Below are 13,303 nucleotides of genomic sequence, written 5' to 3'. Positions count from 1 at the left end.
ATCCCCAGCACAATCTGCTTTTTTAAAAATGTCGGTAGGGTTGCCATTGCTTTCCGGAAAATGAAAAAAAAAGTACCTCCGTGCATTGAAACCCTGGGTTGCGTTTCAAGCAGAAGCTCCGCGAAGCGAAGCTTTCTGCCCTCCTTCCCCCCCCCCACTGCATTTCCAAAATGAGGAAATCATTTGGGTGCTTGACTGCAAAGGAGCTACCCAAGGGGAAGAGAAAAAATTATGGCAATGCTAACTGTGTGAAATTGCTGCGATTAAGCTGTACCGTCTAACTCTTTTAGTGGACTTGTCTACGAAAGCTCCCATTAAAATATAGCAGGCTTTAAGGTGCCGCAACGTTTTCGTTTTCCTAATTTTTAAAATTTTGTTCCTGCCTGACACATTAGCACTGACTAACACAGCTACCTCTTCCAAAACTACTCTTATATCTGTTTGTATGTAAGGGAAAACAGATTGGGGTGAGGTTTCATTTCCCTCCCTCCCCGCCGGATTAGATTTTTTAGATTTAAAACCAACCCTCCTTGTCTATTCTAACAGACAAGGGAGGTTGGTTTTAAATCTGTAAACTTGAACTAATCATGCCTACTTAAAGCTAATTCATTGTTATGATGTTTAATGAGTTAACCTTTATGAACTCTGCACTGACCTCTGAAGAAATGGAAGAGGGAAGAGAGAAAGAGAAAACTGGTCAGCCACCAACACCAGGAACAGCTCTTAGACGGGGAACCATTGTTTTGAAACATTTGCTCAATGGAGTTTGTTTATTCAACATATTTGTTTGTTGTGCAAACTTAGATTTAAATCTAAAATCTGAAACAACAATATTAACGTTACTTATATGCAAATGGAAACAGACAAATGTGCATCCATACAAATAAATAAAAGCAAACTTTAATACTAAGAGAAGCATTTGTATTGCGATGACTTCACTTCTTATACATGTCTTGAGTGGAAAATGCATCTGAATTCTGAAGTTTTTCTTCAGAAATCCGAGAAGCGACACTGACAATAATCACAGCTTCCTGATTTTTATGTATTTATGCAAGAGGTTAAAATAGAGCACTTTCATTTGTTTAATCCATTTGCTTTCGATTTTTGGTTGTGGATTATCAGAAATAAAGTTCAAAGCAAAACTTTATTGGAGAATAGAAGGATCCACAATTGGCATTGTGGATCCTTAGTACTATACATTTCAGTTTATTTGTGTGGGTTTAAAATATTGTAAAGTAGTTTTAAAATCCTGTGGACATTGCCGATCCCACTCTGCAGGGATTACAGTAAGGCATGGTATGTATAAATAAATAAATAAATAAATAAATAAATAAATAAATGACAGTGCAGATATACTTTCCCACATTCTTACTGATAACTGAGAAAATACTTTGCATCGTTTCTATAAACAGTCTACCATTATATCCATGTAAGTTGTGGGGAAAAATTGTACATGATATTGGGACAGTTTGTCAGTTCTTTAGGGGAAGGACTACAGCTCTGTAAGCAGAATGTGCAGTTTCTGCATCTCTACATACTGTAAGAGACTGCTGTTTGAAACATTGAAGGAAGAATGTTTGTGTAACTCAGGGTACACAAACATGAGGCTACTAGTCCTGGGGGACTTCAACGTGCATGCGGGGGCAGAAACGTCCGGACCAGCTCTTGAGTTCTTGGAGACCATGGCCTTCTTGAACATGTCCCAGCATGTCAACGGCCCTACACACGTGGGCGGCCACACATTAGACCTGGTCTTTTCCACCAATGGGAGTGAGAGTGGTCCGATGGTGACTGACCTCGAGTCGGTCCCCTTGTCATGGTCGGATCACCACCTAATAAAGTGTACCATCAAGATGGCTCTCCCCCCTCGCAGGGAGCAGGGACCTATTGTTATGGTCCGCCCTCGAAGGTTACTGGATCCGATTGGATTCCAGGATGCCATGAGAGGGGTTACGGCTGACCTGGCTGGCGCTCCTGTCGAGGCTCTGGTCGACGCCTGGTTCACAGCCACGGCTAGTGCTGTAGACACGATCGCGCCTAAACGCCCTCTCAGCCGCAGAGATCGCCCGGCACCCTGGTTTAACCAGAATCTCCGGACGTCGAAGCGGATCAGGAGACGGCTAGAGCGCAAATGGAGAAAGGACCCGACGGTTTTTAATCGCATAGCTGTTAAGTGAGAAGATACCAACATATCTCGCCCACTCTGGCCGCATTGCATTGGCTGCCCATCCGATTCCGCATCGACTTCAAAGTGTTGATGCTTACTTACAAAGCCCTAAACGGTTTAGGACCTCAATATTTGGTGGAACGCCTTCTCCCACCTAGATCTACCCGTGTCACCTGTGCGAGCCAGAAGGTGAGGCTGAGGAGCCTGACGCCGAGAGAGGCCCGGAAGGAAAAGACCAGAAATCGGGCCTTCTCGGCGGTGGCTCCTCGCCTCTGGAACAACTTACCTCCTGAGATTCGCGCGGCTCCCTCGCTGGGCATTTTTAAGAAACAATTGAAAACACTGATTTATAGGCAGGCTTTCCCAACAGATAATCCCTGACGATTTTTCTTTTATATTCTTTGATTTCCATTTTTGTCTATTTGTAATGTTTTTAATAATTTTATTGTTGCTCCGATTGTAAGCCGCCTAGAGTGGTCTAGTATGACCAGATAGGCGGGATAGAAATATAATAAAATAAATAAATAAATAAATAAAGAATGGATAGTCTTTGGAGGTCAGGAAAAGTGTTTTCAGCTCCTAGAACCCATGAAGAGTCACACCAGCTGCAAAAGAACAAAACTAGAATGAGTGCCATGTCAGGTTTTGTAACATCCCAGTGGAACATCTAGTGAAACCTAACAAGGTTTGTGGGGAGAGGAGTAGTCAATGTTTTAAAGCAACAATGACTAAAATCGTTGCTCCTGGAGCCTTTCAAAAAAGGAAATAGCCTCTTTTCCGATTATCTGAGCATGATGGGTGGTGATGGACAGGGTCCAATGGAACAGGCAGGTCTGGCTCAGCCATGCAGCCCAGTGTATGATATGGCTTGACCAAGCACAAGCATCCATATGATATGAGTTGGGAGCACTTCGCTCCCTGTCTCAGACAGCAGGACTGCTTGGTCCATCCCTGGTTGCAAGAACCAAAAAAGCACCTGAGGAGTGAATGAGGCCCATCTCTGCACAAGAGGAACCACTGCCAATCAAAACATAGTGAGCAATAGAGATCCGTCACTTGACTTCATATATAATGTGTGGCCCAAATATAAAGGTGCCAACACAATTAAATGAAAAGTAAACTGTCAGCAATTGTGACTATATTAAATCAATCCCAATTTGTCCCTGGTTTGAAAGGGGAAACCAGAGGACATTCGAGGTGGCTGGGCCTCTGTGGGCCCTTCTGTGGTTACCAGCCTAAAGAGCAGCTTTACTTTCTGTTTTTTTTTTTTTTAAAGATAATGGCCTGGTCAGGATCACCAGTCCCCCAGGGGTATTCCTCGAGGAACAAATTATCAGTGGCCCTAAATTCCACACAAAATATCTGATTTTAAAGCAGTACTGCAGTATGGTTCATAAAGAGGCAACAGAAAGGCCAGTTCTCAGAACTTAGGGCATTGTACTGTAGGATTAACATGAATTTTTCAAAGATTCTGACAAAATATAGGATATAGATTATAATTAGCCACATAATTAGTTTTAGTTAAGTATTTTCCTTTGTTTGGTCACGATTGCCTCGTTTGAGTTGTACCTGGATTGTGCTATCTGGACAAATTTAACTTGCTACTTGAAATTTCAAAATTTCTCCCTCTCTCTCCCCTCTCTTTTTAAACATGTATTAAATATATTTACAAAAAGAAATAATGTTATAGAAATATTTGTTATGATATACTACAAATTATCTGCAGCAATTTTGCAATAGGCTACAGGATATAATTGCTATGGTTTTTAGATAGCAGTCTTAAGCTTGCAAGGATATAAATGTCCAATTGAGTTTTGAAATTTTAAGGACTGTGCAGATAATGGCATCTACACTTGTTATTGTCCCATATCTTTCCACTTTCCTTCTGTCTTCCATCTGTTAAAACGGAAAATAAGGAATAGTTACATAATGCCTGTTTATTAGTGCTAGGACTCAGTTAACCAGTTCAGAAGCCTTAGCCTACATGACCAAAAGCAAGTGATTCAGGGAGGTTGAGTCTAAAATATCTAGAGAACCCAATATATCCCTACCTGGCTTGCATGTTACTATCCAATAAACCTCTATCCTACTAGTTCTGAATGTTTTCTTAAAAGTAAATGCCACAGAACTCAATGGGATTTACTCCGCTGTGAGTGTGCATAGAATTGCAATCTGCCTATTTTGTTTCTTTAGTTAGTTAAAATATTCCCTCCTATCTCCTTAGAAAGGACCAAAGGTGGCTTATATCATTAAAAGACAATGTTTGAAGCTAAAAACAATGAGTATACAAAGGTGGCTTACATTATTAAAAGACAATATTTAAAGCTAGAAACAATAAGTATACAAATATTAAAAGGAATAAACAAATATCACTCTGAGAAATCATAAACAAAAGCAATACTAAAAGCACATCTAAAGCAGTAAGGCACACCAATTCATTTTTAAAAAAACCCACTCAGGCAGCCAGTCACTGAGGGAACGTTTGCCTGAAAGAGAAAGGTCTTTGCCTGGTTGTGGAAAGACAGAAAGGAGGACCAGGAAGGTCTGGCTTCCTGTGGGAGGGAGTTCCAAAGTTGGGAGCAGAAACATAAGAAGAGCCCTGCTGGATCAGACTAAGGGCCCATCTAGTCCAGGTTCCTGTATCTCACAGTGGCCCCACCAGATGCCTCTGGAAGTACACAAGACCACTAGACCCCCTGTCGCCTGATACTCCTCCCCTGCATCTAGCATTTTGAAGTACCTTCCTTTTAAGTCTGGAGATGATACATCCCCATCATGGCTTGTAACCTGTGATGGGCTTTTCCTCCAGGAATCTGTCCAATCCTCTTTTAAAGTCATCTAGGCCAGAGGCCATCACCACATCCTGTGGCAAGGAGGTCCTCATCTATGTCCTCAGCAAACACACCTGTGAAGGCGGTGGGACAGGAACAAAAGCTTCTGATGATGATCTTAACCCCCAACAAGCTCATAATGGGAGACACAGTCCTTGATATACCTTGGACCCAGGCTGTTTAGGGCTTCATACGAGAGAACCAGCACTCTGAATTGTGCCGAGAAACAGATTGGCAGTCAGTGGAGCTGCCGTAAATTGGGTTTATATGATCCTTGTAACCAGCCCCAGCCAACAATCTGGCTGCTGTATTTTGGACCTGCTGAAGTTTCCTAAACAGAGCAGTCAGTGTATGTTTATTCAGCAACAAGCTTTACTGTGTTCAATAGAGTTTATTGCAGAAATAGTATGCACAAGCTTTTGTAGTAATAAAAAAGGATGATTTATCCAGAAAACAGTATAGCTGCAATCTTCAGGTAATTTTGTTTCTTAAGTAATCCCGCTGACTGGGAATTTTTCAAACCTTGTAAAAGTTACTTGCCTGGCCTAGAATCCTCTAGCCAGCACAGCTGAAAAGATTCTGGATCATGTGTTTCAAAAGCAACTTTCCCAAGCTCTGGCATTTTCAATTAGTAATTGGTTTGTTAATAGAAAATTGACTATCTTGGGAGAGGCAAGTGGGCAAACAAATCTTAGCACAAATCTTAATTAAACGTTGTTTCTAAGCTCAGGTTCAGCTGGGAAAGAACTATGTCAAAAAGGTACCTTCTTAAAAGAGTTTAATTTACCTACTGCTAAAAAAGATTCCTTAACTTTTTCACCATGAAAATCCAGACCTCTAGAATAAGCAGAGCTAATTTTTGCGGTGTCCTTTGGTAAGACAGATACATCCCCCCCAGACTCTCATTGTCCATAGGAATGTTTTAATATTTCACCAATTAGTTGCTTTTATTGCTGAGATGAGGCAATAATGATTTACTGAGAAGATAAGTCATGTTTGTAAGTACTTTTGGAGATAAGTTAGTATTGTTTCATATGGTCATTATATGTGCTGTTACAGACATTGGTCATGCAGGCTAAGGATTACAGATATCCCTGTGATGATTAAAGTTTAATAAATAGTACTGCTGAACATTTTAGTATAAAAATGTAGCATAGCCTGTGCTTTATTGCATAAAGCTTGAATTCACTTTATGGCAATGTGGTATGCAGTCTGATCTGTGCATATTTATTCAGAAGATCTGTAAAATTAACAAAATCCTGTTTCCAAGAAAGGGTGGATAGTATTCTAGTCTGAAAAAGAGAGAGAATGGGGATGGATCAGGGACATATAACTGAACAATGCCCAGGAATGTCTCTGAAACCATTGTGCATTTAATAGGAAAAGATGAGGGCCATACCTGCCATTAGGTAAAGAAAGACAACTACCGCAGGTAGCAGGTTTTAGGTATCATCATGTAAAGGCATACAATGTGTTGCCGCTGCGGTTGTTGTTATGAGGAGGAGGATAATGAGTATGATATCCAGGTATATGGAAAGGTACTTACAGAATTGTCAGCCTTATGTGCCAAAATAGCTTGGATGGATTTGGGTACAATGTACTCTGGGTGGTGGAGGAGGGTACTATCTGCTACTCCACCTTGGATGTTAAAGCAATAAGCATCTTTGGCCAGAGTCAAAAAGGACAGTGTTGAGGTTAGTAAACAGCACTAGACATATAAATGTAAACACTGAATTACATTAAACAACAGATGTTCTTACCGACTTTTACGCTGGATCTCAGTTTTCAAAAAATATATGCAGAAATAAAGCAAACAAAAAACAAACCAACTAACAACAAACAAAACCAGCAGCTTGGCTATGTTCCTGTTGCTCTTTAGAGCTGCAACTGGCTGAAAGAAGTAATTTTGCCATGCTGGTAGACTGGCTCTTTCTGCTGTAAAGGGAAGAGGAAGCAGCCTTCCTACCGCTGTTGTTAGCAAATGACATTGTAATGAAAGGCAAAACTCACTTCTGCACATTCTTCATTGCATGGAATATGATTATGGCCAAATAATCATAGTCACTTTGGTTAGTCATGCAGAATATACAACTAGTCAGTAGAACAGCATTCCTACTGCTTGATCTTATCGAAAGTGTCTTAATCACAGTGGTGGTGATTAATGTGAAGAAGAAAATATAAACTGGAAATGATTGTCTCATTTGCATATATATAGCATCTTTGGTGAGGAGGGAGGAAAGTAATATAAGGTCTGATCTTATTGTCCAGTGGGCTAGGAGAAACAAACAGGATATTAAACAAGAACGTATCTGTTGAGATGTTATGCTTCCCATAGATTGTCCCTGGGTCTGAGCTGCCCTAGGAATACATGCCAAAACAGCCCCTTGGGCCAGCACTGCTCCTCAGGAAGCAACCACTGCTGAGCAAAGGCAGCATTAGGAGCACATTTAAAGAGAAAGCAGAATGCTTTTGGGGATGACTCACTTCACTTCACTATATTTTGCAAAGCTTCATGGTATCACAGAACTTTCTGGTTTGTTGCAAATGAACATACCTTATATTTGGTAATAAGCAGACTTGGATTGCAGCTGACATGTTGCATTACAGGATAGACCTGTCCTACATGTTTAGAACAAGATTTGGTTTTTCCCTTTTAAGTTACACATCCTAGCTTCCTTGTAAATACCACTCAGTTTTTTTGTAGCTTGCATTATAATATGCACAGCTTGGAACATCAGATTCAAAAATCGGTTACTGAATGTTAAATATTAAAACTAAAAATGTTTGACTTGTTTAATTACTTTTATCAAGGCGTTAATTGTTTTAGCAAGGCCTGCCAAGACTTTGGACTAACTATCAGCCTGAAGAAAACATAAGTCATGGGCCAGGGTGTGGACTCACCTCCCTCTATTACTATCTCCACGCAAGAATTGGAGGTTGTTCATGAATTTGTGTACCTTGGCTCAACAATCTCTGACACTCTTTCCCTAGATGTCGAGCTGGATAAACACTTTGGGAAAGCTACCATGTTCTCTAGACTCACAAAGAGAGTATGGCTTAATAAGAAGTTGATGGCATACACCAAAATCCAGGTCTATAGAGCCTGTGTCCTGAGCACACTCCTGTACTGCAGCGAGTCCTGGACCCTTTGTGCACGGCAGGAGAGGAAGCTGAACATCTTCCATATGTGTTGTCTCCAACACATTTTTGGTATCACCTGGCAGGACAAAGTTCCAAATAGAGTAGTCCTAGAACGAGCTGGAATTTTCAACATTTATTTTATTTATTTATTTATTTATTCTATTTATATCCCGCCTATCTAGTCGATTAAGACCACTCTAGGCGGCTTACAACAAGGGGTACAACAATGAATAAAAGCAGTATTACATAAAAGAAACTTACAACAATAGGGCTAAACACTAGGAGAGAGAAAAGAAGGGGAATCAAGAATTAGCTAGGGGGGGAAGGCCTGCCGAAACATCAGTGTTTTTAGTTGCTTTTTGAAAATACCCAGTGAGGGGGCCGCGCGAATATCAGGAGGTAAGTTGTTCCAGAGGCGAGGAGCCACCGCCGAGAAGGCCCGATTTCTTGTCTTTTCCTTCCGGGCCTCCCTTGGCGTTAGGCTCCTCAGCCTCACCTTCTGGCTCGCGCGAGTGACACGGGTAGATCTTGTATACATTATTGAAGCAGTGCCGTCTACGTTGGCTTGGGCACGTCATGAGAATGACTAATGGTCGGATTCCAAAAGATCTCCTGTATGGAGAATTAGTGCAGGGAAGCCGCCCCAGAGGGAGACCACAGCTGCGATACAAGGACATCTGCAAGCGGGATCTGAAGGCCTTAGGAATGGACCTCAACAGATGGGGTCTCAAAATCAATTTACCTGGGGGCCATTGGAGGCAGAGTCTGGGTGAGGCTGGGCCGCATCAGTTTTTCCACTAGAAAAGCTTTGTTAAAAAAATTCCAATCTTCTCAAATCTCTTTAACACAAAATAAGATGAAAAAATAATTAATAATTAATAAGAAAACACAACACAACAGAACACAACACAACAACAACAACAACAACAACAATAATAATAATGATAATTATCAAGTGAGCGACTATATGTGGTTTCATCAGTATTCTATATCTGCTGTATTCAGATTGAAATGTCTGCATTAACAGTTCTTTAACCTTTAATCTTCTAAACATGAATTGTCCTGAACATGAATGGAACATTGAAGGACATGAACTGTTCTTCTGAACATGGCTTCTCTTGCCTACTCCTTGCTGCTAGAGACCTGGCAGCGCTTCCTCTTGCATAGCCGAGCCACATTTTTCTTGAGGGAGGAAGCACTTGAGACCCTCAGTATGGCTTGAAGATGATCATCAGTCAGTCTGGACCTGTGTAGCTTCCCCTTTATTAGGTCAATGGTTCATGTTTTGTTATGTAATTGTTCATGCATATTCATGTTGCTGAGAGGCGGAGCCTGAGAGAGATGGTCAGAGAGAGAGAGAGAGAGAGATGAGTAGAGTGAGAGGGTGGAGAAGGGAACAGAGTGTGGAGTTTTGGGAAATCTGAGAGGTGATTAGAGTTAGGAGTGTATTATCAAATAAAAGATTGTTGTTTATTTATTTATTTATTTGATATATACCCCGAATAAATTTACCTAAAGAAGATATTAATGAATCACTATCAATTTCTGTAATCAGTAAACAAAAGTTATATTTCAAAGACTTTTAAGTGTGGACCTGAATCTTCATCTTCCTGAAGTAATGGTGATTTAGAGATCACCTGGTGGCAGCAGTGTAAAAGAGGGGATTGTTTGTCTTTGAGTGCTCTGAGGCTTGAGGGTCAAGCAGGAGGCACGAGGGTTAACGCCACAACCTGTACTTGGACTTATTGAAGTTCAAGGTGGAGAAGAGGTTTTTGCACAAGTATGTGCTCCCAAAAAGGCACATGGTCCGCTTGAACATTCGGGAAAGCTCAGGGAAGCTGGGGGTCAGTTCTCTCAAAAATTGTCCAAGCTTGTCTACTTTTCCACTCACCTCCCTGAACTTCGCTTTGAGTTCAGAGTTATACTGCAGGTCAGTGAGCTCCATTTGAAGCACAGGAGGGGCATGTTGCACATCAAAGGAGAAAGGGTCCGCAAACATTTGAAATGTGGCTCTGTGCATCCAGAAGGTGGGCCCTCTATTTGCCCGGCAGTCTTGTCCCTCAGGGGTTTGGCGCCACCGGGACTTCTGCTTTTAGGTCTCTCTCTTCCCCCCCCCGCTCTTCGCAGGTCACCTGGTGAGGCAGCTGCTGCTGTCGCCTCCTCCTCTCTGCGCTTCTCCTTCCCCCCGCCTGGCACTCCTCCACTGCCTGTGCACACATACACACACACCCCTAGCAGCTGCATGCACCCCTTCTGCAAGGCTGGCCCCATCAGCAGAGTAATCTCTCCCCCCTATCCAAGGGCTAATGGAGCTTCCTGGGGCTTCTTGACTCCCAATCTGGCAAGATGCCATGGTCTTGCCCAGTGTGGCTCAGGGAAATGGGGGGAGGGGCGCGCGCGAGAGAAGGCTGTTCTCTCAGCAGCAGCCTCTCCCGCGGCACTGATGTTATTTTAATTCTTTATTTGGTATGATGTACGCCACCCAGAGTAGTCGAATGACTAGATGGGCAGGATATAAATAAATAAGTAAATAAGTAAATAAGTAAATAAATCTGGGCAGGGAGCGGAGGAGCGCCAGGCAGAGGGAAGGCGAAGCACAGAGAGGAGGAGGCAACAGCAGCAGCAGCCTTCGCAGGTGACCCGCGAAGAGCGGGAGGGGGAGAGAGAGACCTAAAAGCAGAAACCCCAGTGGCGCCAAACCCCTGAGGGAGAAGACTGCTGGGCAGAGAGAGGGCTCCCCTTCTGGATGCGTAGGTGCTTCAGGGGGCAGGTGGGACCCAGCCCCTACGAGGCAGGAAGCAAGCCTCACATTCACCAAGTAGGTGCCGCCGCCACTGCTCCCGCTCCTTAAACTTTCATATTAAGGCGGGGGCCACAAACTATCATCCTGCGGGCTGCAATTAGCCCCCGGGCCACATGTTTGAAACCCCTGATCTAGAGAGCCACAGGGTCCCTATCTGTGATCTCTCTGTTTGAGTGGTAGCTTCCCATTAATATAATTCTTGTTATCCTTTACCGTGGAGTACTATAGGACTAGTATAATTTTCCCAAACCAAACTACTGTTATAAACTCACCAGAGACAGAAGGTGCATCTAGACAGGGAGGCTGCTGTATGTTGATTCATACCAAATCGAAATTTCCTATGCTAGTTGAGCCACTGATGTTGTTCATAAGGAATGTTTAATTATTTACACTGCACTTTAAATTGATACAATCTGCACCAGAATCACAAGTTGTGCACCCTAATCTGGCATTAACATGTAATCATGGGCTCAAGTTACAGGAAGCCAGATTTCAACTGAATATCAGGAAAAACCTCCTAGCTGTTAGAGCAGTAGGAGAATTGAACTTCAGGAGGTGGCGAGCACTTTAACCCTGGATGCATTCAAGAGAAAATTGGACAATCATCTATCAGATGTACTTTGATTTGCATTCCTGCACTGAGCAGAGGGTTGGACCCGATGTCCCCATGGGTCCCTTCCAACTCAATTATTCTATGATTCTATTATTAATACTGCCCTTCTCCCTGGCACTTTTTGGGGGGAGGGGGGAATTCATGCATGTTACAGCACTGAATTGATATAATAGCTTGTAAAACTGCAGTGCTTATCTGACACCGTACTAAATCTGACAAGCAGAATAAAAAATGTTCAGAAGAGAGACAAGAGGTGCTCACCTGAGGGTGATGTTCCTGCTATGCTGGCATACCAGCCTACCCTCTGAACATTTTTTATAATTGTCAAATTTAGTGGTAAGTCAGATAAGCACTGACGTTTCACTCAGCTGTTATATCAATTGAGTGTTATGCCACTTACAATTCTTTTTAAAAAGAAACTCCACTGTAAATATTTTCCTGGGACACCCATAACTGCCTCTTGGGACTGATGTAGCCAGTCACAGATGCCAGAAATTGAAAATGTGTGTGTGCGCGCGCACATACACATACACACAATGTGAGTGAAATTGTTTTGAAAAAAACAACTTAGCCCCTGCTGACTGGGCAAAAAGCAATGAATTCTCATTTAAAAAGACCGAGTGTATTCATGATTAGCTCAATGTCATGTAGTTGAGGGAAAATACATTGCATTTAACCATGTCAACTGTCACAAGAATGTAGGACAAATTGCAGTGTAGTTGCACCCTGAGACTGAACATTCTGCTGTAGCATTAAGACTTTTCCATTTGGGTTTATTTGACCTTGTAAATGAATAGCAATTTCCAAATGTGTTTACATTTTAATATATATTAAAATATATTCTAATGGAGAATATACTTGGTTTTAATCTTTTGTTGATCCCCTCAAGTCCTTCTGGAAAGACAATGCTGTAATGTAGATTTATGAGTAATAATCTTGTTAGACAACCCTATATTATTGGCATCCAAACCCTGTAAAACATTTGGTAGCGCTACCCAATACAGTAGAACTGACAAAACCACTCCTTAAATATCTCACCTACCATGAACACCGTTTTACGGTGGTTATAAGTCAGTTCCAACTTGATGACACATAATACAATACACAAATTTGCTCTGAATAATTTTATAGATCAGAGATGTGGATCATATTTGGTTGAATCCTGAGCTGAACTGGTACATAGGGACTACAGAGGTGGCTAAAGTACAGTATGTACTTTCTGGATGATCTCTAAATATGAAGGCTGCTCTTGCACAAAAATTCTTGTGTCTATTGATCAGAAATATGATAGCCTTCATTCACTCTGAAGAGGCAATCTGATCTGCAGCTTTGTTCCAGTTCTTCCAAAAATGATGCGGCAGTTCCAGTATTATTTTTTAAATCAAACTTTAAAGGCTTGTAGCATGAAACTTTCTGCATTACTCTTAAGAAATTTGTCAGGCTTCAGCCCTACACTAGAGATGACTCAGTGTACACAATTCATCTTATTCTGTTACACAGTCAGAAAGCTAGATCTCTCAGTGAACTTCAAAGAATCATCACAGAGAGGTGCAAATCTTCAGATTTCTGCCTCCTGCTTTGGATTTGGGTGCTGAGTTGAATGAGAATCGCTTCTGTACTGATCTGAGCCAAACCGGAGCATTCCCAAAAGTCTAGTGACTGCTCCTCGCTATTCACCCACTATATGTGTGTGTATAATTTTAAAATATAATTGGGACAACATTTCCAGATATAGGTTTTCCAGCTCT

This window comes from Pogona vitticeps, chromosome 1 (genome assembly GCF_051106095.1).
Source record: "Pogona vitticeps strain Pit_001003342236 chromosome 1, PviZW2.1, whole genome shotgun sequence".
NCBI lineage: Eukaryota > Metazoa > Chordata > Lepidosauria > Squamata > Agamidae > Pogona > Pogona vitticeps.
Note: the sequence above shows the minus strand (reverse complement) of the source record.